Raw genomic sequence first — 27,795 nt, 5'->3', positions numbered from 1 at the left:
GACGAAGCAACACAGGCCCAGGGCTAGTCAATCATGATGGCAGAGAAGTACCACTAGAAGAACGCCGTTTGAAGTTAAAGAACCGCTCATGTGGAGTAGTATTGGTAGCGGTTGACAGTAGAGACCTGATGGAGTGTAATGCATCTGGTAGAACACATTCCCACTGCTGATCTGGTATGTCATTTGACTTTAAAGCCAGTTTCACAGCTTTCCAAATGATTCCGTTATACCTCTCAACCTGACCATTTCCAATAGGATGGTATGGTGTTGTTTTACTTGTTGCAATTCCTCTATTAGAAAAGTAGTCCTTTAAATCTTTCGACATGAATGAGGTGCCCCTATCAGAATGTATGTAACTTGGAAATCCACAGAATGAAAACAGTTGATCTAAACATTTGATAACCGTAGCAGCTGACATATTTGGACAGGGAAAGGCAAATGGAAACCTTGAATATTCATCAACTATGGTAAGTATATAAACATTTTGAGAGGAGGATGGTAAAGGCCCTTTGACGTCAATACTCAAACGTTCCATAGGTTGAGTAGCTTTGATCAATCTTCCTTCTTCAGGACAGAAGAACCTTGGTTTTAATTCAGCACAGATTCTACATGAAGCACATGTCATCTTCACATCTTCTGTAGAGAAACGTAAGTTTTTGGAACGAACATAGTGTAACATACGAGTGACTCCAGGATGACACAGCCCATTGTGAAGATCAGTGAGTGCAGAAGAATGAACAGAGGCACAAAATGCTCGAGTCAATGCATCCGGAGCAACATTATCCTTATCAGGGCGGTACTCAATTGAATAACTATATGCAGATAATTCAATCCTCCATTCATGAATTTGACTGTTTTTAATCTTCGTTCGCTTCCGATTATCTAGCATAAAAGTTACTGAACGCTGATCTGTTATCAAAGTGAAGTTCTGGTGAGCAAGGAAATGACTCAATTTTCTCACTGCTTCAATAATTGCTGTAGCTTCCTTTTCGACGGGTGGGTAATGCAATTCACTACCTTGGAGAGTACGAGACATGAAAGCCACTGGTCGTCCTCCTTGATTTAAAGTTGCTGATACTGCTAAATCAGAGGCATCACATTCAACAACAAAGGGGAGATCCTCATCGATGGCGTGTAATGTCGCAGATTCTAATTGTTTAAAGAAGTAAAGGCACCAATTGGTGTAGAGTCAAGAGGGAAAGATTTTGCTCTAATCAAAGGTTGAATTTTGTCGGAGAAATTTGATATCCATTTAGCATAATATGCAAACATAACAAAAAACCCTTCGTAGAGAGTTTAATGTAGCTGGAACAGGTATCTCTTGGAGTGGGCGGAGTCTTTCTGGATCAGGCTTGATCATATCATTTCCAACCCAATAACCAAGAAGTCTGAAGAAGGGTCTCGACCCGAAACGTCACCCATTCCTTCTATCCCGAGATGCTGCCTGACCTGCTGAGTTATTCCAGCATTTTGTGAATAAACCAAGAATATTAATTGATGACACTGATATTATTGACTTAACCTCATTTAATGTTAGATTTTTAGAATGTACAACTTCTAAAAACCATTGTACATTTTTGTCATGTTCAGCTTGGTCTTTTCCTGCAATAGGTATATATTCAAGATAAGGGAAAGTGTCTTTAAAGTTTTCCTTCACAAAATGCTGGAGTAACTCAGCAGGTCAGGCAGCATCTCAGGAGAGAAGGAATGGGTGACGTTTCGGGTCGAGACCCTTCTTCATCCTGAGATGCTGTCTGACCTGCTGAGTTACTCCAGCATTTTGTGAATAAATACCTTCGATTTGTACCAGCATCTGCAGTTATTTTCTTACACTTTAAGGTTTTCCTGTTCAACAAGTTTGTCCATCTCTCTCTGAAAAACTGCCACACCATTAGTTACACCAAAAGGAACTCTGCAGTAGTGGTATAATTTTCCATTCGCTTCAAATGCAGTGTATTACTTTTCGGATTCTTTCAAAGGAATTTGGTAGTAAGCACTTTTTAGGTCAAAAGTAGAGAATACCTTATACTTAGCTAATGTATTGATAATATCTTCTATACGAGGTAATGGATATGCATCAAGCTCCGTGAACTGGTTTATAGTTTGAGAGTAATCAATGCAGAGTCTCTATCTATGTCTCTTCAAGGGGTCCTTAACCACAACAACAAGTGCCCTCCAAGGGGAAGAGCTGGGCTCTATGATACCTTCTAGTAAAAGATTAGTTACTTCTGTGTTGATAAAGTTTTTGTCATCTTTACTAAAATGTCTTGATTTTGTAGCAATTGGCTTGCACGTCGATGATAAATTAGTGAATAATGAAGGACATTCAACAGATGCAGCAGAAAAAAACACACAATACTGGTGGCTTTAACAATACAGGATCAGGCATAGTTCCTTCATACATTATTTGAAGTGATCTGTGTTGCTTCTGAAAATCCTGACCTAGAATTATATCGCTACACAAATTTTCCAAAATGCCAAGACATACAGATTTATAACTAGTTTTGTTCAGAATAAAGTCTACAATACAAGATCCAATAATTTGAGCATTGAGAGATGTCAGAGCCATTGAGATTTCTCTATTTGAAGGAATTATAGTTAGATTTAGTCGAGACACAACTTGTTCACTTATAAAACTTTCTGAACTGCCAGAATCAAGTAGTACATTAAGTGTATGGCCCTTGATGGATACCGTTGTAGCTGCATGAGACAAGCTCTGAGGAAATGCAGCTGTAATTGCACATAAACAAGGCATAAACATGGCAGCAGTCACACTTTTAGTAGTTGCTTTGGAATTGCATACTCTAGAATAATGTCCCTTCTTGCCACAACTATTACAAGTTGCCTCTTGAGCAGGACATATCTCTCTATTATGAATATTACCCCCGCAAAAGTGACACTTCCTTTTTGGATAAGTATATGCTGCAGCAAGGGCACATTTATCAGTAGAAATTGTTTCAGCTTGCTCCATATTAGTACTTGGGTGAGGATGTCATGTTCAGTCAGTCACTTGATTGAGTTTAGCCTTTAATAATAGCTTATAGACGAGTTGAGGGTCAGTCACATTCATTGGGAACATGCCGGGTAAGCACAGAGTGTTTCCTTAAAATAAACGATGGATCATTTGTGTTTTAACAGCAATGTGATGCCTTCATGGCTAAGTCCACCTTCTTGCCACCAGATATAAAGCATTGAATCCAAATTCTCAAACCACCCTAGTGAAATTTGAAGTCATGATACCTGAATCAGTAAATCATGTCAAGACACAAAGTGATGGATTAACTCAGCAGGTCAGGCAGCATCCCTGAGAACGTGGATAGGGAGCTTTCTGGCTGGGACCCATCTTCAGACCTGAGCCGAAACTTCACTTATCCATGTTCTCCAAGGGTGCTGCCTGGCCCGCACCCATAGACAGCACCCATAATCAGGATTGAACCCAGGGTCTCTGGTGCTGTAAGGCAACAACTCTACCGCTGCGCCACTGTGCCGCCCGAAACTATGTCTGTGCTAGACTGCACCATAGCAAAATAATGATGCTTAAGTTGTAGGAAGGTTTGGTTCATGCACACCAATAGCACATCATTCGGTTTTGGACTCGATATGTCAGGAGAGAATTGGCCAGAATCTTGTATTATAGCTCTTCTTTCAATTGCGATTGAGGGGAAACAAATCTTCCTCGGTGGAATCCGTGCAGGGATTTGACTCTTTCTGTTTACAAGCAATTAATAATTGCACTGTGATATAAATGTCTTTGTTGTCTTGCTGGAAGCATCCGCAAAGTACACAATTATCAAATATCTTTAAGGATTGGCACGGTTTGGGGTGGAAAGCAGTTCATAAAGATAACTAGATTGCACAAAATCTAACCACTCTGAAATTTAATTTCAAATGTACACACTTAAATAATGTGGAACACTGGCTGGTCTGACAGTGGCTTCTTTATATGTTATTCTTTTCAACAAACCTCAGGGCTGAGTTGGCATTTAACCAAATTAATTAATAAGAATGGAATTCCAAACACACCTTAAAATAGTGATAACTATTGGAGGGCTTTAGGGTGTCGGTTACCATTTGTATCTACTTAACCCTTTCAGAGAGTAAAATGTGCATTCACTCCCATCGGATGGAAGGATTTTTTAAAGGCCTTTAGACTTAGAATCTAGAGGTTAGCTGTCCAGGTTTATAGGTGGTACCGAGTTAAGAGGTGCTGTATGTGTTGTATCTGTGAACAACAGATTAAAATGTGGTTGAGACTAAGCCCGTTGGATCATGCCTAGAGAAATAAGAACTGGAGTAAGGTACGTGACCATTTGGACGTCCACCATAGATTGGACAGGCTTTCTTCTGCAATTCCAATTTTTCCACCCAATGTCCATTTCGCTTTGGACTACTGACATATAACGAATTCAAGGGCTGAGCATCCACAACCCTCTGGGGTAGAGAATCACAAAGATGGATCTGACTGGAATCTTTTCTAAAACTACTAAGAGACCTGCATAAGAGCAAATAGCTTTTGGTGGGATCATATATGCACATCGGTAAAACTAAGTGAACAGATACAAAGGCAGTCAAAAAGATTACCAAAATGATGCAAAGTGCTGGAGTAACTCAACAGGTCGGGCAACATCTCCGGTGAACACGGATAGATGATGTTTCAGGTGGAGAACCTTCTACAAACTGCATCTGCAGTTCTTTATTTCTACAATCAAAACAATTAGTAGATCGCTATTTTTTATGTCAGTAATGATGCAGCAGCCAAGTGATGTTTCGTGTAGTTTAGTTTACAGTTTCATTTTGCTTACAGTTAAAACAGGCCCTTCGGCCCGCCGAATCAACAGGGACTGGACACTAGCATTATCCTACACACCAGGGACAATTTTTACCGAAGCCAATTAGCCTACAAACCTGTACGTTTTTGCGGTGTGGGAGAAAACTGGAGCATCCAGGGAAAGCCCATGCTGTCACGGGGAAAAGGTACAAACTCTGTACAGACAGTACCTGTAGTCAGGATTGAACCTGGGTCTCTAGCGCTGTAAGGCAGCAACCCTACCGCTGCGCAGAGCTGCCCACTATATGCTTTGATCTTTCCATACCAATAGCACGGCATTCAACATTAGATACAAAATCTTTTCTTGTTTGATTGCCATAACATAGAATTCCTCCATGTCTAATGCCCCTTTATTTTAGTTTAGAGGTACAGCGCGGAAACTGGCCCTTCGGCCCACCGAGTGTGCACCGACCAGCGATTCCCGCACATTAACACTATCCTACACACATTTTACACTTATACCAAGCCAATTAATCTACAGACCTGTATGCCTTTGGAGTGTTGGAGGAAACCAAAGTTCTTGGGGAAAACCCACGTGGTCACGGGGAAAATGTACAAACTCCATGCAAACCCGGGTCTCTGGCGCTGTAAGCGCTGTAAGGCAGCAACTCTACCGCTGCGCCACCTTCGTTGACCATTTATTTCAAAAGTTCTTCAAATTCTATCTCTTACTCTAAATTAGTAATTGATTTTAATCGCCTTACCTATGGATTAACATCCACTTATTTCTGTATATCTCTGCAATGTGTCTCAGGTATTTTTCTCAAAGAACAAGGCATATTTAGTTCAGATCTCCTGCATACGCACCCAAAGATTACAGTTCCAGAAAATGTATATCAGAAAATCACCATGAGCAGCTTACATTGTATTGCTTCTTTGCAGTGGTAAAATATCCCAGAACGTTCCCAGGAAAGGTAAAGCAAACTGGATCTATACTTTCTAATGTCCAGAACAAGGGGCCGCAGTTTAAGAATAAGGGGTAGGCCATTTAGAACGGAGATGAGGAAGAACTTTTTCAGTCAGAGAGTGGTGAAGGTGTGGAATTCTCTGCCTCAGAAGGCAGTGGAGGCCAGTTCGTTGGATGCTTTCAAGAGAGAGCTGGATAGAGCTCTTAAGGATAGCGGAGTGAGGGGGTATGGGGAGAAGGCAGGAACGGGGTACTGATTGAGAGTGATCAGCCATGATCGCATTGAATGGCGGTGCTGGCTCGAAGGGCTGAATGGCCTACTCCTGCACCTATTGTCTATTGTCTATTGTCTATTGTCTATTGTCTGGTTGAATGAAGATAGGGCAGCGCAGTGGCACAGCTGCAGGGTTGCTGCCTTACAGCCACAGGGACACGGGTTCGATCCTAACTACAGGTGCTGTCTATATGGAGCTTGTACGTCCTCCCTGTGTCTACACTCCAAAGACGTGCAGGTTTGTATTTTAATTGGCTACAGTAAAATTGTAAATTGACCCTTAGGATGTAGGATAGTGCTAATGTATTTGGCTATTGCTGGTCGGTGCAGACTCGGTAACCCGAAACATCACCCTTTGAGTCTAAAGAAGGGCCTCGACCCCAAACGTCACCCATTCCTTCTCTCCAGAGATGCTGCCTGAATTCCACTGCCTGCCCCGTTGAATTACTCCGGCATTTTGTGTCTTTCCAATTTACAGAACTTGATTTCAGGATAGATACCGTACAAGATAAGCTAATCACATCAACAAGAAAGAAGGAAAAAAAACTTCAATTTCTTTCAAGAATTCAGAAAAATCAAAAGTTTTGAAGTTCAGATAATGAGAAGATAATCTGAATGAGTGGGTTTTTCGTGGAAACTGGGGAAACTTCATATTTTTTTCAATTGACACCATTTTACATTCAGCTGACATTAAATCTAGTTTAAGACATCCCTTCTGCAAAAAGAAAACTGAGAATACATCTAAGATAGACACAAAATGCTGGAGTGACTCAGCAGGTCAGGCAGCATCTCTGGAGAGAAGGAATGGGTGACGTTTCGGGTCGAGACCCTTCTTCAGACTGATGTCAGGGGAGTGGGCGGTACAGAGATAAAATATAGTCGGAGACAGTAAGACTGGTGGGAGAACTGGGAAGGGGGAGGGGATGGAGAGAGAGGGAAAGCAAGAGCTACTTGAAGTTAGAGAAGTCAATGTTCATACCGCTGGGGTGTAAGCTGCCCAAGCAAAATATGAGGTGATATTCCTCCAATTTGCCTCACTCTGACAATGGAGGAGGCCCAGGACAAAAAGGTCAGTGAGGGAATTGGAGGGGGAGTTCAAGTGTTGAGCAACTGGGAGATCAGGTAGGTTTCGGAGGACTGAGCGGGGGTGTTCAGCGAAATGATCGGCGAGCCTGCGCTTGGTCTCGCCGATATACAGGAGAATACATCTGTTTTATTCTTATGTCACCAATGTACCAGGAGAGTGTTATTTGCTCACATTTCCCAAATGGGGTGCTTAATGTTGTGTGGCCTCGGAATGGCCACACCTTTCAAAACCATACAAGTGAAAGTTATAAGAAATGGCATCCCAATTGAAACAATTAAGATTTCTAAAGCTGGCATTAATCAAAATACTGTCTGTAGAGCCTTGAAATTATGCAATGACACAAACTGTAAATACCAAATTTAATGCAACACTAATCTTCTCCAGCTAATGTCTCTATTAAGTGATGGTTGCTGGAATTATGTATGACCACATTAATGTCTAGACACTATTATTCTACTGTGCATTCTTGAGGTAACATGAATTATCAATTGCAAATGATGTCCTAATATCCATATACTAAAACTCTTGTTTGTTTGTTTGTTTGTTCCTGAACTACAGCCAAAATGGTACATGATAGTGTGACAATTTTAGGCCCACCTTACTCACCGCCGTCCCTTTGGTGCTAATGGAAGAAGTTTCATTGAAATCAGTGTTATATTTTTTAAGTTATTCACATTTCAAAGTTTAAATCTATCTGCTATGGAGGGAGGGAGGGAGGGAGGTTTGGAGGGTGGGAGGGAGGGAGGGAGGGGATGGAGGGGGGAGAGGGAGGGGGAGGAGGCAGGATAAGGGGGGTTGAGGGGTATGGAGACGGAAGGGAGTGGAAGGGGGAGAGGAAGGGGGGAGGGGAGGGGGAACGGGAGGGGAGGGAGGAGGGGGAGGGAGAGGGAGAGGGAAGGGGGGGAATGGGAGGGGGGAGGGGGGGAGGTGGGGGAGGTGGGGGAGGAGAGGGTGCTGCACCAATGCAGGAGAGATTTGGGCCCAACGGATCTACTTGGTCTAGTTGATAATAAAACTTGCGAGGGATATACTTTTAATAATTTTCAAGTCAGAAATGGGAAGAGACTGCAATATTTTTTTTGTTCCTATTTCTTTCATTTACTTCAAGGAAATGTTATCGCAAATGATTTGGAGTTCCCTCTTCCATCCTCAACTGAGGTCCCAGAACATCAGTCTCAATGTCAGCGATTGTGCAGAAATGTCCTCTGTTTCATGTTGCTACTCTAAGGTTGTCAGAGTAAGTGGTTCAACAGCTTATAAACCTCAGGGGGAGGAAAGCCTTCATAATTGACAAGTGAGCAGGTCAGCACGGACGCCATTGCCCTTTCTCACTGGGAACACATCCGTGGCATTTAAAGTTCTGCAACCCCCCCCCCCCCCCTCCTTCCAATGAATTCACGGAAAACAAGAACTTCACGTGACAGATACTTCGAGCTCCCTTCAGCTGTCCGCAGAAAGCAGTGTGCCTTTTCAAACAACGCTGAATGGGAAGCCCTTGAAAATGTAAGGTTCCCTGGAACGGTCATTTTGCCATTACTCTTCTTGCTTGAGCGCTGTGACTCTGCAAACAAAGCCATCAGTGGAACTTTAAGGCTACCAGGACTCTCCAGCCGTGCCATGGAAGTAAGGCTGCTGAGCTTCTGGACCAAGATCCAGATACCAGAGCAGGTGATCCAGTATCAGTCCAAGCTATGGTTAGGAGCGGCACGGTGGTGCAGTGGTAGACAATAGACAATAGGTGCAGGAGTAGGCCATTCGGCCCTTCGAGCCAGCCCCGCCATTCACCGTGATCATGGCTGATCATGCACAATCAGTAGCCCGTTCCTGCCCTCTCCCCATACCCCCTGACTCCGCTATCATTAAGAGCTCTATCCAACTCTCTCTTGAAAGCATCTGGAGAATTGGCCTCCACTGCCTTCTGAGGCAGAGAATTCCACAGCTTCACAACTCGCTGAGTGAAAAAGTTCTTCCTTATCCCCGTTCTAAATGGCCTACCCCTTATTCTTAAACTGTGGCCCCTGGTTCGGGACTCCCCCAACATCGGGAACATGTTTCCTGTCTCTTGCGTGTCCAATCCCTTAATAATCTAATATGTTTCAATAAGATCCCCTCTCATCCTTCTAAATTCCAGAGTATACAAGCCCAGTCGCTCCAGTCTTTCAAAGTACGACAGTCCCGCCAATTAACCTTGTGAACCTACGCTGCACTACCTCAAAAGCAAGAATGTCCTTCCTCAAGTTTGGAGACCAAAACTGTACATGGTAGAGTTGCTGCTTCCTCTTCTCCTTCCTAAAGGAACGTCCTTTAATTCTGAGACTACGATCTCCCATTAGTGGAAACATCCTCTCCACATCCACTCTATCCAAGCCTTTCACCATTTTGTACGTTTCAATGTGGTCCCCCCCTAATTCTTCTAAATTCCAACGGGTACAGGCCCAGTGCCTGACAAACGCTCATCATATGTTAACCCACTCATTCCTAGGGTCATTCTTGTAAACCTCCTCTGGACCCTCTCCAGAGCCAACACATCCTTCCTCAGACATGGTGCCCAAGTTTAAGTTTTACGAACTGGAACATGGCAGTGACCTGGTCATATCTGGCTGAGGGAGCCAGTCAGCAGGATTGTAAAGGTTTGTGAAAATCCATGTGCTATTGCAATTCCCTTATGCAATATGATAAATAGCTCCATTTGTCAGATAATTATAATTCACGTCCGGCTGTGTTGCTTCCAAGATAGCACGCTTATCGCAGTGTTGTTTATCATGAGCCAGTTCTTCCCAATTCAGCTGAACACTCTATCATTTTAACAATGGTAATTGTCATTCAAATAAAACATCAAAATGTAAGAAAAGACTGCAATGCGTGTGGAGAGAGAATCACAAGGTATGTTCTACTCCAGTGATCTTTCATCAGGGCAGCTTAAGCTCAGCTGTGCAGCCCAGTTCTCCACCTTCCTCTAGTGACCTTCATTGAGTCTGAGCTGTAAGTGTCAGCAGTCTCTAATCCCAGCATCAACTACAGCCCAGGATGACTGTGGAGCTGAGAGAAGCAAACTACTGCAAGTGTTATCATTGTGATCAGAGACACAATGCCTCTGCAGGACTGTTCCATTTCACTTCTTAGGCACCTCAACCGTACCTGAGATACCACCCACCACCTGTCACAAGGTGGTTCGGTCCTGCCAGAGGGACATTGCCTCTTAGGTGTGACTCTGCAAGGGCAGCTGGGTCAGGGTTCCAACTCCCCTGTAACTTTGTGAGGATTTTAATGGGTCGACTGGCGGTAAGGTGGATCAGCGGCAGATTGGTGCCTTACAGCGAATGCAGCGCCGGAGACTTGGGTTCGATCCTGACTACTGGTGCTGTCTGTACGGAGTTTGTACGTTCTCCCCGTGACCGCGTGGGTTCTCCCCGAGATCTTCAGTTTCCTCCCACACTCCAAAGACGTACAGACGTTTGTAGGTTAATTGGCTTGGTGTAAGTGTAAATTGTTACGTAGTGTGTGTAGGACAGTGTTGATGTGCGGGGATCGCTGGTCGGTGCAGACTCGGTGAGCCGAAGGGCCAGTCTCCACGCGATATCTCCAAACTGAACTAAAACTAAATTTTGCAGTGTTTAAATTTTTATTCAAACTTTGTTTCTTTAGGTGGGCTTCAGCAAAATGACTGATTTGAAGGCACAATAGAAACATAGAAACATAGAAAATAGGTGCAGGAGTAGGCCATTCGGCCCTTTGAGCCTGCACCGCCATTCAATATGATCATGGCTGATCATCCAACTCAGTATCCTGTACCTGCCTTCTCTCCATACCCCCTGATCCCTTTAGCCACAAGGGCCACACCTAACTCCCTCTTAAATATAGCCAATGAACTGGCCTCAACTACCTTCTGTGGCAGAGAATTCCACAGACTCACCACTCTCTGCGTGAAGAAATGTTTTCTCATCTTGGTCCTAAAAGACTTCCCCCTTATCCTTAAGCTGTGACCAATAAAATGGTAGCTGGAGCCATGCTATTATCGCACTTCCAACAGTGCAGATTCAATGAGCAAAATGGCTTCCTTCTGCGCACCTCCAATGGTTCTGCCCCCCCCCCCCCCCCCCCGACTCTCGACCCAAAACGTCACCTATTCATTCTTTCCAGAGATGCTGCCTGACCCGCTGAGTTAGTTCAGATTTTTGTGTCTATCTTCTGTCTGACTGGAAAGGCAGAACACATGGCACGTCGCCAGGCGTTGTTTTAGAGGTGAGCAGCTTGTTTTGAATGGCACACCCACCTAGTTTTCTCACAAGGCGTAGTAGCTCTTTTGTGCGGGAAGTATTCCAGCAAGAAGGCTCATGTCTGGGGTGGAGAAGCAGCCCGAAAAGCTGGAATGTATTATCCATTGCTGACCATTTACCAGATTAAACACAACAGCCTGCCAAGCCATTTACTAAGCAGTTAATGATCAACCACATTGGTGAGCATGGGTTCCCTTGCTGGTTGGATTGGATAAGGATCATGGTAGCGGCACGGTAGCGCAGCGGTAGAGTTGCTGCTTTACAGCGAATGCAGCGCCGGAGACTCAGGTTCGATCCTGACTACGGGTGCTGCACTGTAAGGAGTTTGTACGTTCTCCCCGTGACTTGCGTGGGTTTTCTCCGAGATCTTCGGTTTCCTCCCACACTCCAAAGACGTACAGGTATGTAGGTTAATTGGCTGGGTAAATGTAAAAAAAAAATTGTCCCTAGTGGGTGTAGGATAGTGTTAATGTGCGGGGATCGCTGGGCGGCACGGACTTGGTGGGCCGAAAAGGCCTGTTTCCGGCTGTATATATATGATATGATATGATATGATATGATATGGTCTCAATTTCTTTCCTGAGGAATAAAATGAAGGAGATGAGATTTTAGGTTACTCCTGTAAATTCATGGTCGCAATATAAGGGCTTCACAGTTGCACAGCGGTAGAGTTGCTGCCTTATAGCACTTGCAGCACCAGAGACCCGGGTTCGATCCCGACTATGGGCGCTGTCTGTACGGAGTTTGTACGTTCTCCCCGTGACCGCGTGGTTTTTCTCCGAGATCTTCGGTTTCCTCCCACACTCCAAGACCTGCAGGATTGTAGGTTAATTGGCTTGGGTTTGTATACTTGATATAAGTGTAAATTGTCCCTAGTGTGTGTAGACTTGTGTTAATGTGCGGGGATCGCTGATCAGTGCGGACTCGTTGGGCGGAAGGGCCTGTTTCTAAACTAATCTAAAACTAAATTGCTGACAGTAGCTTTTAATTTCCAGATTTGATGACTTTCTCTTAAATGAGCTTACTTTAATTTGTTTGGAAATGCAGCGTGGAAACAGGCCTTTCAGCCCACCAAGTAATCATCACCTGTACACTAGTTCTATACTACACAATAGGGCCAAGATTCAAGATTCAAGATTCAAGATATCTTTATTTGTCATCCAAAAAACAAGTTTTTTGGACGAAATTTAGTCACCCACAGTCCAACAATAAAGCAATAAAACAAGCAAATTCCACAACCCAACCAACCCAACCAGCACACAAAAAAAAAAGAAACATCCATCACAATGAGTCTCCTCCAGTCCCCTCCTCACTGTGATGGAAGGCCAGAATGTCTTTTCCCTTCCCCTGCCGTCTTCTCCCGCGGCCAGGCTGGTGTCGTTGCCAAGGGGCGCGCCGGACGGTGAAAGGTCCGCAGCGGGCCGACCCAAGCCCCGCGATCCAGGGCGGGCGAACACGCTGTCGCTGCCGCTGTTGCTGCACGTCAGGGCGGTCGTGGCTCCCGACATTGAAGCCCCCGCCGAGCAGAGAAAAATCCCGCGGCCTATTTCAGGCTGCGCCGGACGGTGAAATGTCCGCGGCGGGCCAACCCAAGCCCCGCGATCTGGGGCGGGCGAACACGCTGCCGTGCCGCTGCCGGAGCTCCCGATGTCGGCATCCACACGGCCCGAGCCTAAGGCGAGTCGCAGCCGCTCCCGCAGCCTCCGAAGACGGACAGGCATCATCTCTGGATAGAAGGAATGGGTGCTATTTCGGGTCGAGACCCTTCGTCAATCTACAATTTCACAGACGACACCACCGTAGTGGAGTGGATATCAAATAATGACGAGGCGGAGCACAGAAAGGAGACTGAGAACCTTGTGACTTTGTGCCAAGACAACTATCTCTCTCTCCCTTAAAGCGGACACAAAATGCTGGGGTGACTCAGCGGGTCAGGCAGCATCTCAGGAGAGAAGGAATGGGTAACGTCTCGGGTCGAGACCCTTCTTCAGTCTGATGTCAGGGGAGGGGGAGGGTCAAAGATAGGATGTAGACGGATTTAAACCAGCATCTGCAGTTATTTTCCTACAAATCTTGCCGCTCCACAGCGATTTCTCCTCAAGGTACGTCTACTTTGAAGAGGTTCTCCTCCTCTCTTTGACAAGAGTTTAGCAACATGCTCTCTCGCTGCTCCCCCTCTGTGATTCCTCCCTCTGACGGTCAAAAGCTTCAAGTTCCTAGAAATAAATATCGCCCGAAATTTGTGTTGGACCAGCCACATCAAGTCTATGGCCAAGAAATCACACCAATGCCTCTAATATTTTAGAAAGCTTAGAAAGTTCAGCATGTCCCAAACACCCCTCACCAACATCTACAGATGCACCATGAAAGCATTTTATTCGGGATGCAATACAGCTTGGTTTGCGAACAGCTCCATCCAAGACCGCAAGAAATTGCAGAGTCCCAGACCATCATGCAAACCAACTTCCCTTCCATTGATTGCATCTACACATCACATAATCAGGGACCTATCTCACCCCAGCCACTCCCTCTTCTCCCCCCACCCATAAGGGAAGAGGTGCAGGAGTTTGAAAACGCATACCTCCAGATTCAGGGACAGTTTCTTCCTAGCTGTTGTCAGGCAACTGAACCGTCTTCTCATCAGATGGAGTGCAGTCCTGACCTCCCATTTACCTCATCGGAAACTTTTGAGCTATATTTAATAGGACTCTACCTTGAACTAAGTTGTACCCTTTATCCTTTTTCTGTACACTGTGGATGGCTTGATTGCAATCATGTATAGTCTTTTCTTTGACTTCAACTCCCCCTCCCACTCCCAGTCTGACCTTTCTGTCATGGGCCTCCTCCAGTGCCATAGTGAGGCCCACCGCAAATTGGAGGAACAGCACCTCATATTTCGCCTGGGCAGCTTGCAGCCCAGCGGTATGAACATCGACTTCTCCAACTTTAGATAGTTCCTCTGTCCCTCTCTTCCCCTCCTCCTTCCCAGATCTCCCTCTATCTTCCTGTCTCCACCTGTATCCTTCCTTTGTCCCGCCCCCCTGACATCAGTCTGAAGAAGGGTCTCGACCCGAAACGTCACCCATTCCTTCTCTCCTGAGATGCTGCCTGACCTGCTGAGTTACTCCACCATTTTGTGAATAAATACCTTCGATTTGTACCAGCATCTGCAGTTATTTTCTTATGCCATGCAAACAAAAGCTTTTCACTGTGCCTCGGTAAATGTGGCAATGTTAAAGTAAATTAAACTAAACTAAAATATTATATCTAAACTCCACTTAACTCTGTACTTTGTTTCCTTTTACTTTTCGCACGACCTGTTGTCCTCACATTTGGTATGATTGTACTCATATGTGCAATGTTCTGCCTCGATAGCACACAAAAAAAGATTTTCACTATATTACAACACACATGACAATAATAAACCAAAAGCAATATCAATTCCATGCAATGTTCGTTTATCATGTGAGAAGCAATATTAAAATGGAATCTCCTCAAGGTATGTCTACTTTGAAAAGTTTTCCTCTTCTCTCCGACGAGAGTTTTGCACCATTGCCTCTAACTGCACTCCCTCTGTGATTCCTCCTGCTGTATCTTTCATTCATACTGTGGCGGCACGGTAGCGCAGCGGTAGAGTTGCTGCTTTACAGCGAATGCAGCGCCGGAGACTCAGGTTCAATCCTGACTACGGGCGCTGCACTGTAAGGAGTTTGTACGTTCTCCCCGTGACCTGCGTGGGTTTTCTCCGAGATCTTCGGTTTCCTCCCACACTCCAAAGACGTACAGGTATGTAGGTTAATTGGCTGGGTAAATGTAAAAATTGTCCCTAGTGGGTGTAGGATAGTGTTAATGTGCGGGGATCGATGGGCGGCACGGACTTGGTGGGCCGAAAAGGCCTGTTTTTGCGCTGTATATATATATATATATATATATATATATATATATATATATATGATATGATAGTTGTTCCATATCTATTGGTTCCATGATAGCGGAGTCAGGGGGTATGGGGAGAGGGCAGGAATGGGGTACTGATTGTACATGATTAGTCATGATCACATTGAATGGCGGTGTTGGCTCGAATGGGATCGAGCGTGGCTCACGGGTCCGATGCGCGAGCTACACACACGGGGGCAGTGGGGGCACATGAAGGTCACCGTGGGTGGATTTAGGGCTGCAGCCATCCTCCTGTATCTGGCACTAACCAGTCGGCTTTGGCGATTGTCTTTGAAACTGCTGACCGCCTCCCTGGTGGTTGTTCGCCAGCCAGCCCTGTCAGCGGCACGGGTTTCCAGTTCATTTGGGGCTGGGCCTGTGTGCTGGAGGTGGGCCTCGGCGCAGTCTTTGAACCCTTTCTTCGGGCGCCCTGGGTTCCTTTGACCCTGTGACAGAACTCCGTACAGGATGAGACGAGAATCTCCCGCCGTGTACGGAGTTAAACATCATTGATCCAGACCTGAATCGTGAAACAAAAGATGCTGAATCAATAGATGATTTACTTGGAAGATTGTTTCCATCACTCCACAGCTATATCCACCTGTCTCTTGTTTAGGAAGGAACTGCAGATGCTGGTTCAAACTGAAGATTCAACACAAAATGCTGGAGAAACTCAGCGGGACAGGCAGCATCTCTGGAGGGAAGGAATGGGTGACCTTCCGGTTCAAGAACCTTCTTCAGACCGAGGAGAACGTGGAGTTTGAGTGGCTTGGCCAAGGTCAAACACTGCACAATTGTTGATGGTGGAATGGGCGATGGATCGAGGGGAGCTCAAAGCCAAGGCCAACCAAGCGCAGGCTCGGCGATCGCTTCGCTCAACACCTGCGCTCGGTCCGCATTGACCAAACTGATCTCCCGGTGGCCGAGCATTTCAACTCTCCCTCCCATTCCCAGTCTGACCTTTCTGTCATGGGCCTCCTCCAGTGCCATAGTGAGGCCCACCGGCTATTGGAGGAACAGCACCTCATATTTCGCCTGGGCAGCTTGCAGCCCGGTGGTATGAACATCGACTTCTCCAACTTTAGATAGTTCCTCTGTCCCTCCCGTCCCCTCCTCCTTCCCAGATCTCCCTCTATCTTCCTGTCTCCACCTATATCCTTCCTTTGTCCCGCCCCCCTGACATCAGACTGAAGAAGGGTCTCGACCCGAAACGTCACCCATTCCTTCTCTCCCGAGATGCTGCCTGACCTGCTGAGTTACTCCAGCATTTTGTGAATAAATACCTTCGATTTGTACCAGCATCTGCAGTTATTTTCTTATATAATTAGACTTTAGATTCTGCCTGATGAAGGGTCTCAACCAAAAACGTCACCCATTCCTCTCCAGATGTTGCTGCCTGTCCCGCTGAGTTACTCCAGCTTTTTGTGTCTATCTTCAGTTTAAACAAATATCTGCAGTTCAATCCTGCACTTGAGACTTTAGACTTTAGAGATATGTGCTTTTCGGCCCACCGAGTCCCTCCTGTTCACCTCGTACACTAACACAATCCTACACGCTGGGGACAATTTACTATTTACAATGGTACCAAAGTCAATTAACCTACAAACCTGTCCATCTTTGGAATGTGGGAGGAAACAGGAGCATCCAGAGAAAACCCACGCAGTCACAGGGGAGAATGTGCAAACTCCATGCGGACAGCACCCGTAGTCAAGATCGAGCCCGGGTCTCTGGAGCTGTAAGGCAGCAACTCTACCGCTGCGCCACCGTGCGGCCCATACTGGGCCAGTATACTGGTGGAGGGCTGCAGGTGTGGGCGGCTGTATATCCCTGAAGCCTAAACCCTCCCTGAGCCCTAGTGAGACCGCACCTGGAGTAATGTGTGCAGTTTTGGTCTCCAAATTTGTTGAAAGGCTGGAGCGATTGGGCTTGTATACACTGGAATTTAGAAGGATGAGGGGGGATCTTATTGAAACATATAAGATAATTAGGGGATTGGACACATTAGAGGCAGGAAACATGTTCCCAATGTTGGGGGAGTCCAGAACAAGGGGCCACAGTTTAAGAATAAGGGGTAGGCCATTTAGAACGGAGATGAGGAAGAACTTTTTCAGTCAGAGAGTGGTGAAGGTGTGGAATTCTCTGCCTCAGAAGGCAGTGGAGGCCAGTTCGTTGGATGCTTTCAAGAGAGAGCTGGATAGAGCTCTTAAGGATAGCGGAGTGAGGGGGTATGGGGAGAAGGCAGGAACGGGGTACTGATTGAGAGTGATCAGCCATGATCGCATTGAATGGTGGTGCTGGATCGAAGGGCTGAATGGCCTACTCCTGCACCTATTGTCTATTGTCTATTGTCTATTGAGTCCTCAATTGCTTTTTCCGCACACTTCTGCCTGTAATCGCAAACCGCAGCGACGATAGGTTTGGGATTAAAAATAATTTGCCTTCTGTTTTCAGTTGGTTCCAAAATAGCGGAGTGCCCCAATCGGCTCTGCAGATGGCACCAAATTTGGCGCTGCTAAAATAAAAACCCATCAGATTGTCAGCAGAGAGCCATAAATCATTCTCTTTTTATAAGGCACATATTGCCAGTGCTTCGGGTGTGAAAACAAAAATTAATGTTGATGCCTTATGTTACATTAAACAAAAAGGAACTGCAGATGTTGATTTATACCAGAGATAGACACAAAATGCTGGAGTAACTCAGTGGGTCAGGCAGCATCTCCGGAGAAAATAGAATAGGCGACGTTTCGGGTCGAGACCCTTCTTCAGACTGAGAGTCAAAGGGGGACAATAGACAATAGACAATAGACAATACGTGCAGGAGGAGGCCATTCGGCCCTTCGAGCCAGCACCGCCATTCAATGTGATCATGGCTGATCATTCTCAATCAGTACCCCATTCCTGCCTTCTCCCCATACCCCCTGACTCCGCTAACCTTAAGAGCTCTATCCAGCTCTCTCTTGAATGCATTCAGAGAATTGGCCTCCACTGCCTTCTGAGGCAGAGAATTCCACAGATTCACAGCTCTCTGACTGAAAAAGTTTTTCCTCATCTCAGTTGAGGGAAACTAAAGATGTGGAAAGGTTCAGAACAAATCAGAGCCGACACCAATGACCAAGGAAAGGTGGTGCCCACAATGCTACAATGTGGGCTGTGGAAGAGATGATAACGAAGAGATACATGGATGCGAACAGTGAAACTGGCAGGATGACTAGGATGGCAGGAGGAGTAGAATTAGGCCATTCGGCCCATTGACTCCACTCCGCCATGCAATCATGGCTGGTCTCTGCCTCCTAATCTCATTTTCCTGCCTTCTCCCCATAACCCTTGACGCTCTTTCTAATCAAGAATGTGTCTATCTCTGTCTTAAACATATCCACTGACTTGGCCTCTGTGGCAATGAGTTCCACAGATTAACTACCCTCTGGCTAAAGAAATAACGATGGAAGGGAGAAGGGGGTATGGGCCAGATGCTGGGGGTCCTCAATGAATGATGCCGTCTTCTTGGGCCAGCGTGTTATGTAGATGCTTTTGATGGAGAGGAGGACTGTGCCCATGGTGGACCTGCTGAGTTCACCAGCCTCAGGGGCAGACGATCAGGAGCCTGAGAACCCTGCCCACCAGGCTTAAGGACAGCTTCATCCCATCGGCTTCTTTAAGGGCAGCACGGTGGCGCATCGGAGACTCAGATTCGATCCTGACTACGGGAGTTTGTACGTTCTCCCCGTGACCTGCGTGGGTTTTCTCCGAGATCTTCGGTTTCCTCCCACACTCCAAAGACGTACAGGTATGTAGGTTAATTGACTGGGTAAATGTAAAAACTGTCCCTAGTGTGTGTAGGATAGTGTTAATGTGCAGGGATCGCTGGGTGGTGCGGACTCAGTGGGCCGAAGGGCCTGTTTCCACGCTGTATCTCTAAATCAAATTAAATCTAAATTAAACACCCTGCACAATCCTAACCACAACCCTACTTTAAACCTTTAACCTATTCAATGCCACCCCTGAGTGTACTCAGGTTATGGCGAATAGTAATAAAAAACATGGCAGTGAACAGGTCGATCACTATGAACTTTGCACAACTATGGTTGCTTGACACACTTCGACTTTTGCACTGGCATGGCCTGGTTTACATAAAATAATTGATAATTTATTACGAATTTATTTATTTATTGTTGCAATGAGTCTGTGTAGCTGCAGCAAGTAAGAATTTGATTGTTCCTCCTTTGCATCCAGTGAATTGAGACTTCAGAGATACAGAGCGGAAACAGGCCTTTCGGCCCACCCAATCTGCGCTGACCAGGAAATCCCGTGCACTAGCACTATCCTACACACTGGGGACAACTTTACTGAAGCCTTCTTCTCCTTCCTCTTCTTCTTTCGTGTCCATCGTCCATGTTTCAAATGTTACATCACTGGCATCGTCCGTCCTGAAAAGGGTGCAAGCTTCCGGCGACAATCAGTGGGAGCCATCAGTTGTACGATAGAAGATGGTGGTAGCAGAATTAGCTCAGGACACTTCCAGTTTCCAGCCCCGCGACGTGGACGCTTCTGCTATGGGGCCACTTACAAACCTGTACGCCTTTGGGGTGTGGGAGGAAACCGGAGCACCCAGAGACAACCCACGCGGTTACAGGGGAAATGTAAAAAAACTCCGCACGGACAGCACCCGTAGTCAGGATCGAACCAGGATGTTTGGTGCTGTAAGGCAGCAGCTCTACCGCTGTGCCACTGTGCCACCTCAGTGCATCTGACAAATAAACAGTCTTTACTCTTGAATACTCTACTTTGACCTCTTGTCTCAGATGTGCTACCAAGCAGTCAGGAACATAATGCGGGGGAGACATCAAATGCTGGAGTAACTCAGCGGGACAGGCAGCATCTCTGGAGAGAAGGAACGGGTGACGTTTCGGGTCGAGACCCTTCTTCAGACTTACATGAGGTGACTCTCTAATAAGACAATAATTGTACGTGGTTTTTGACTATATCCATCTATTGCAGCAGCTTTGGCAATGGTTTGTTTGGGGAAATAACAAAGATGGTTCAGGAGGCAGAAATTTGGAGCAGGGTATAGAAGTGAAATTTACTTGAAGGATGCAGAGATTTGCAAGGATGGAGAAGAGGAACTACAGGATGATGCTGGATTGAAATGCATTAACGATAAGGAGAGACCGCATAAACCTGGACTGATGTCTCTGGAGCATCAGAGGCTGAGAGGAGACCTGGTGGAAATCCTTTAACGTGAGAGAGGCAGACATAGGGTAGGTGGTGAGAACCTTTTTCGTTGTGTGAAAATGTTAAATGCTAGAGCGCGTTGCTTTAACGAGTGGAGGGAGAAGTTTAAAAGAGATTTATTAGGCAAGTTTTTTTAGACAAAGAGTGATAGGTGCCTGGAACATGCCACTAGGGATGTTCTAGAAGCCAATGCAATAGCAATGTTTAAGAGGCATATGGACATCAGGCAGGAACTAGAGAGAAGGTGTAGGAAGGATTTATTCACAAAATGTTGGAGTAACTCAGCAGGTCAGGCAGCATCTCGTTAGAGAAGGAATGGGTGACGTTTCAGGTCGAGACCCTTCTTCAGACTGAAGGAGATGCTGGCTTATACCGAAGACAGACGCAAAATGTTGGAGTACCTCAACAGGTCAGGCAGCATCTCTGCAAGAAAGAAATAGGTGATGATTTGGGTCGAGACCCTTCTTTAGACTGAAAGCTAGAGGTGGGGAAAGGGAGGGGAGGGGATGGAACTGGATACAAGGTCAGAACAAATCAGGGGGGGGCAACCGATGACCTCAGGAAGGGATGGAGCCCACAATGGTCCATTATTGGATGGGGAAGATGTGATAATGAGAGGGATACAAGGATGTGAATAGTGGAACTGGTAAGGCACCTGGGGTGGGAGAGGGGGCGGGGGAGAGAATGCAGGAGCTACTTGAAATTAGAGGGAATAGAGGGATATGGACCAAGCGCAAGCAGATGGGACCAGTTTAATTTCCCATCTTGGACAACACACATATCATGGGCCGATGGTCCTGATTCTGTGGTGTCCTGTCCATTTTAACCCCTCCTTTTCCATGAAGCAGTGCAAATGGTGGTGAAAGTTGGTGTGAAGTGGTAGGGGGAGTGGTTTGAACGAGGTTATAATTGGATCCAATGTCTAAAAAAATCATTTAATCCCTTTTGGCACTTTTTTCCCCAAAATTAACACAAAAGTTTCACAAAAGAAATTATTTGTTGCTTTTTACAACATATAAGAAACTTTTATTCCCTGTAGCGATAAGTAAAGATGGGAGGGTTGGCTAAATCATATCAGTATATAGAGTGCCCTGGGGATTATAACAGTTGTCTGTGAGTTCTTGTCATTGTGTCAATGTTGCTAGTTCCTTCCCAGGAGCTGTGCAATAGTTTTTTAGGATAAACCTGGGAACGTGTTAATAATACATGCTGATCCTGAATCCGTTTTTTACAGAAAAGTGAACTTTATGCTTTACGCTGTTTGTCACAATTAAAGCAGTGATTGTAATTGTGGTTAATAATAGGTCAGAAGACAAATTGTATTGCAAATGGTGCATTCAGTTTAGTTTAGTTGAGTTTAGTTTAGTTTAGTTTAGTTTAGAGTTACAGAGCCGAAACAGTCCCTTCGGCCCACCGAGTCTGCGCCGACCAGCGATCCCCGCACACTTACATTTTCCTACGCACACTAGGGACAATTTACTTTTATGCTGAGCCAATTAACCTACAAACCCGTACGTCTTTGGAGTGCGGGAGGAAAACGATGATCTCAGAGAAAGGGCACGCAGGTCACGGAGAGAAAGTACAAAGTCCGTACAGACAGCAGTCGCAGTCAGGATCGAACCCGGGTCTCTGGCGCTGTAAAGCCCCTGTCCCAGTTTGGCGATTTTTTTTAGGTAACTACAGGTGACTAGGCGGTCGCCGTGGTGTCAATTGCATGGTCGCGAGTCGTCTCCAAAGAGTTGTAGCGTTTTTCTGTTCGCCGTTGGATTTTGCGAAGGCTTAAAAATTTTCGCTGACTGTTGGTTTGACGCCAATGAGGCTAGCTTAACGTCTCCTGACATGGGCGCTGTCGTAGGTTGTCGCCAGGTTGTCGCCGGTGTTGACTTCCGCGAATTCCAAGTGTGGACTTGATCTGATCACCCATCAGTGTAATGTGTCCATAAATGATGTTAGGTTTTGTATGTTTTTGCACTTGTATTCTGTTTAAAGTTTGAATTTTAAAGTTTGAAGTTTGAAGTTTATTGAAATTTATTGAAGTTTATCACAATATTTTTGTATGCACTGTTGTCTGCTCTTATCAACCTTTAAAAAAAATTGTTTTGAATATCAATAAAGGAAATTCTTGACATTTTGACGGAAAATTGATGTATGAAGTTTTTGTATTTCAGAGTAGTTTCTCATGGCATCACTTTCAAATAGTCATGATGCAGAATGATTGGAAACACTACCGTACACCCCCTTTTATAGGGAAAGTGGGTGAAACGTGAATTGTCTTCAGTTGTCTTCAGTCTTCAGGGTCATAGCTTGTCGTAGCTTGTCGCTGGTGGACGTAGGTTGACTTCGGTTGTCGTGGGTTATCGTCTCTGTGCTGGTAGGTTGTCGTAGGTATCGTTGTAGGTTGTCGTAGGTGCGGTCGTAGGTGGACGTCCTAATCGCAATGATTGGGCCGCCGGTTGTCGGTAGCTTGCCGTAGCTTGACATCGACTAGGTGGTAGGTTGTTGTAGCTTGTCGTAGACATTGTCGTAGGGGGGGGGTCCAGTCGCCGGTTTTTCGGCGACCTGCTACGACTATGACAGTCCCCGGCAGTTGCCTTAAAAAACGCCTAACTGGGACAGGGCCTTAAGGCAGTAGCTCTACCGCTACTCCACAATGCTGCCCTGTGTATGCTGTGGACAACTTTATTCTCTGCTTTTTTTTTACAACCTCTTGCCGTCTCCATCTGTTTTTTTCTTCTTTGGAAACTTCTATGTTATCTTATTCGATTTCCTCCCATACGATAAAGTCATAACGTAATCTGACAGATTTGAGACATGTCTGGGGTGACAGCGAAGAAATGTCAATGGCTGCCAGCAGACCTGTGAGATCTGCACCGAACTGGATAAACACAAAGGAATCAGTTGTCAACTGAGAGGAACCGACATTTTCAGAAGGTTAAATTAAACTCCTGGTATTTTATTGAAAAGTTGCTATCACAAGGTTTACATCTGTGCAGTGCCTTGCAATAGGAGACAAGCTTTGATGAATTTCCTGTGAATTACATAGATAAGATGCAATAGGTCAAATTGGACACCTAAGACACATTGAAAATAACATTGCGAATAGATCAAACATAATTCCCAGAATATTTTAATCTTACTGCTCTAAAATCCTTTGGCTCCTCACGGATTAAAGGTCAGAATGCGTACCCTGGACGCTCGAGATCCAAGTTGCATGAAAAAAGGGCATGTTACTGGAGCACAAGGCAGTGTTGCTTGTCTCTGAAACAAAGATTGAGACGGGTATTATGATGGTAGAGTGAGTAAGTTAATTGACCAGCATTTAAAGGCCTCAGCCACTGATCCAGAGATCCAGAGACCTCTACTGCCATTTGCCCTGCTTCATGGAAATCAGGCAAAGGAGGGGTTAAAATGGACAGAACAGCACAGAAGCAGGACCTTTGGCCCATAGTATATGTGCCGAGTTAGAATCTGTTAGAGGCTGCCAGGAAAGTTAACTTCCAGCTTGACTGGGGATGAAATATAAACAGAAAATGCTGATCTATTGAGCATGTTGTCACAGTTGACTTAGTTCCCCTCTCCGCGGGTGCTTCCTGACCGGCTGGGTACCCCAGCATTCCCATTTTCGGTTCATTCATGTATAAACATAGCACAGCACAGGAACTGGCTCTTTGGCTCATAATACCTGTGTTGAATATGATGCCGAATTAAACTAAACTCTTCCACCTGCATGTGCTCCATATTCCTCCTTTCCCTGCCTGACCATGTGCCCAGATAAAAGCCACCTAGATTCCACCACTGAAATTGTTTCCACCACTACCCCTAGCAGCACATTCTGTGGCACTGTGCGTAAAAAATAATTGCCCTCCACATTCCCTTTAAACTTTCCCCTCTCGCCTTGATTTTTTTGATTTTTAGATTTAGAGATACAGCGCAGAAACAGGTCCTTCGGCCCACCGAGTCCACACCGCCCAGCGATCCCCGCACATTTACACTATACTACACGCCCTAGGGACAATTTTTAAAAACATTTGCCCAGCTAATTAACCTACAAACCTGTACGTCTTTGGAGTGTGGGAGGAAACCGAAGATCTCGGAGAAAACCCACTCCGTACAGTACAGCACCCGTAGTCAGGATCGAACCTGAGTCTCCGGCGCTGCATTCGCTGTCAGGCAGCAACTCTACCGCAGCGCCACCGTGCCGCCCAAGGTATGGATAGGACAGGTTTGGAGGGATATGGACCAAATGCAGGCAGGTGGAACTAGTGTACTGGGACATGTTTGCCGGTGTGGGCTAGTTGGGCCGTAGGGCCTGTTTCCATACTGTATCACTCTATGACTCTGCCATCTAGTCTTTGACATTTTCATTCTGGGAAAAAGGTTTTGACTGTCTACCCGATCTATGCATCTCATAACTTTATTGACTTTTACCAAGTCTCGCCTCTGTTGTCCCAGAGAAAACAATCCACGTTTGTCCAACCTTTCCTTGTAGCTGCTATCTAGGCCTGTTCCAGGCCTCTCTGCACCCTCTCCAAATCCTTCCGGTCCCAGAACTGTACACCATACTCCAAATACAGCCTAACCAAAGCTTTATAAAGCTGTACCAGATGAAGTCAAGCATACCATATGCTTGCTTTAACACTTATCGACATGACCTACTTTCACTTCACACTCTATCACTCTTGCTACTTACAGAGAGCTATGCACTTGGACGATACGTGACACCAAACCAGCCAAGTATTGACTCCTCAATTCAAGTGCAATTAATGGCAAGATCTGAAGTGCAGATATTCACAACAAGCTGGAGTAACTCAGTGGGACAGGCAGCGTCCCCTGAGAGAAGGAATGGGTGACGTCACCCATTCCTCCTATCCAGAGATGCTGCCTGTCCCGCTGAGTTACTCCAGCTTTTTGTATCTACCTTCGGTTTAAACCAGCATCCGCAGTTCCTTGTGATATAAACACCACTAATATAAGGATGAACTGATTCTTTCAGAGTGAGGTGTTCATGTCAAACGTGGTTTATTCCTGCAATATATTTTACAGAGAACTGGTGAAAGCCAACTGCCATTGAAACCTATTCCAAACATTATAGCACGGGGCACACAGTGAAACAAAAAACGTACAAAATGACAATAAGTAGAGATTTTGCAACACAAAATGCAATGATCTGGGGGGGGGTGGGGGGATATTGATTGTATACATTGTCTTCTAGAAGGTGCTTTATAAACATCTCCATTAGTTTACATTAGATTAGTTTATTTTACTTTATAGATACAAGATGGAAACAGGCCCTTCTGCCCACCGAGTTCACGAATAGCATTGATCACCCGTTCACAACAGGTCCATTTTGTCCCACTTTCACACACTCCCTGCACTCCAGGGCCAATTTTACCAGGGCAATTATCCTACAAACCCACATGTCTTTGGGATGTGGGACGAATCTGGATTACCCAGAGGAAGCAACGTGCAGCCACAGGGGAAACATGCAAACTCCACACATACAGCACCCGAGGTCAGAATCTCCTGAGTCTCTGGCGCTGTGAGGTAGCAACTGTACCACTCTGCCACCCATTTAGATTAATCAATCTATTAATGAATTAAGCGGGGAATGAATGAATGAATGAATGAATGAATGAATGAATGAATGAATGGATCGATTGATCGATTGATCGATTGATCGTTTGATCGGTTGATTGGTTGGTTGATCGATCGATCGGTTGATTGTTTGATTGATTGATTGATTAATTGATTGATTGATTCAAATGTAGAGCAATCAGTTTTCTGAGCAGGTCATGAACCAGAAGTTGAAAGAAAGAAAACCTGATTTGAAAGAATGAATCATAAACAAGTATATAATACGGTTCCAAATGCAACACCCATCATCAAGCAACCTCCTCCAATTCTGGCAGACAAGCTCTCTGTGTTTTTCTGATCTGGTTTCTTCCATCAAAATACCTCTCAAGCTGCAAATCTCCCCCCCTGGATCTTTCCACCCTTCTGCCTAACTTTCCTCTTTTAAATGCTCCTTGAAATCTTTGAATGAGTTCTTGGTTATCATGCGTTATATCACGCAGCTATATGCAATGCTTGGCCTGATTGTGATCATGTGAATTGGCTTAGGGCATTTTCCTACACGAGAAAGAATTATATCAGTGAAAGCTGTCACTTTCAATACTGTTGACAAGAGAGAATGAGACTGGTGGCAGTCTGCAAGTTACTGTTCCACACCCAATCCATTTGCTACTCTTTATATGGACAGCCTGGTTGACCTCTTCACACGAGCATCAGATTTAATAAGTAAATTGTGTTCCCATGGTGTACACAAGCTTCAAATGCATACTCAGTCTGCTAAGCCAGGCCCACCCATCGCAGCCGAGTTTAAGCCAGATCCAAGTTCAGATAAGGTTCTGGCCTTTATAAGTTCATGAGTTCATAGGTTTTAGGAGTAGAATTAGGCCATTCAGCCCATCAAGTCCACTCCGCCATTCAATCATGGCTGATCTAACTTTCCCTCTCAGCTCCATTCTTTGGAGGTCCCCCCACCTCATCCTTTAGAAAATAGTCCACACCTTTATTCCTATTACCGAAATGCACTACTCCACACTTTGTTACGCTGTATTCCATCTGCCCCTTCTCAGCCCACTCTCCCAACTGGGCCAAGTCCTCCTGCAGAGTCCCTGCTTTCTGTACTCTACCTGCCCCTCCACCTATCTTCATATCATCTGTCAACTTGGCCACAAGACCTTCAATTCCCTCATCCAAACCATTGATACACACCGTGAAGAGTAGCGGCCCCAGCACCGACCCCTGCGGAACACCGCTTCTAAAAATATTTCCGTGGCAACGCGGTCTCTGAAATATTGACCCTCCCCATCCCGGGCATGGTTAAGAAGTTAAGCTTTGCTTCTCAGAGAAATAGTCAGAACTGTCATTTACTGACACATCTGAAGTGTTTCAATGAAAGGAGATTGACTTGGCCCATTGATTCAGCTTCAGTTTCTCCCCAGATGCTGCCCAACCTGCTGAGCAATTCTAGCCTTCTCTGCTACCATCTTATATATAACAAAGAGGCGGACTGTTCGGGCTTCCAAATTTCACGTTCAGGAATATCAATCATCTCTTTTGTGACACGGTGATGGCTTGACAAGAATAGTATCATTGAGGCATGTATTGGCAAAGATATAATTTGAGTTGGCAAGCATGCTTTCGATCAACACAATGAAGGGCCCTTTAATGATAAATAGCAATCTATTTTTA

This window comes from Rhinoraja longicauda, chromosome 2 (genome assembly GCF_053455715.1).
Source record: "Rhinoraja longicauda isolate Sanriku21f chromosome 2, sRhiLon1.1, whole genome shotgun sequence".
NCBI classification, from domain to species: Eukaryota; Metazoa; Chordata; class Chondrichthyes; order Rajiformes; family Arhynchobatidae; genus Rhinoraja; species Rhinoraja longicauda.
The sequence above is the reverse complement of the archived record's forward strand: the minus strand, read 5'-3'. Positions refer to the sequence as shown.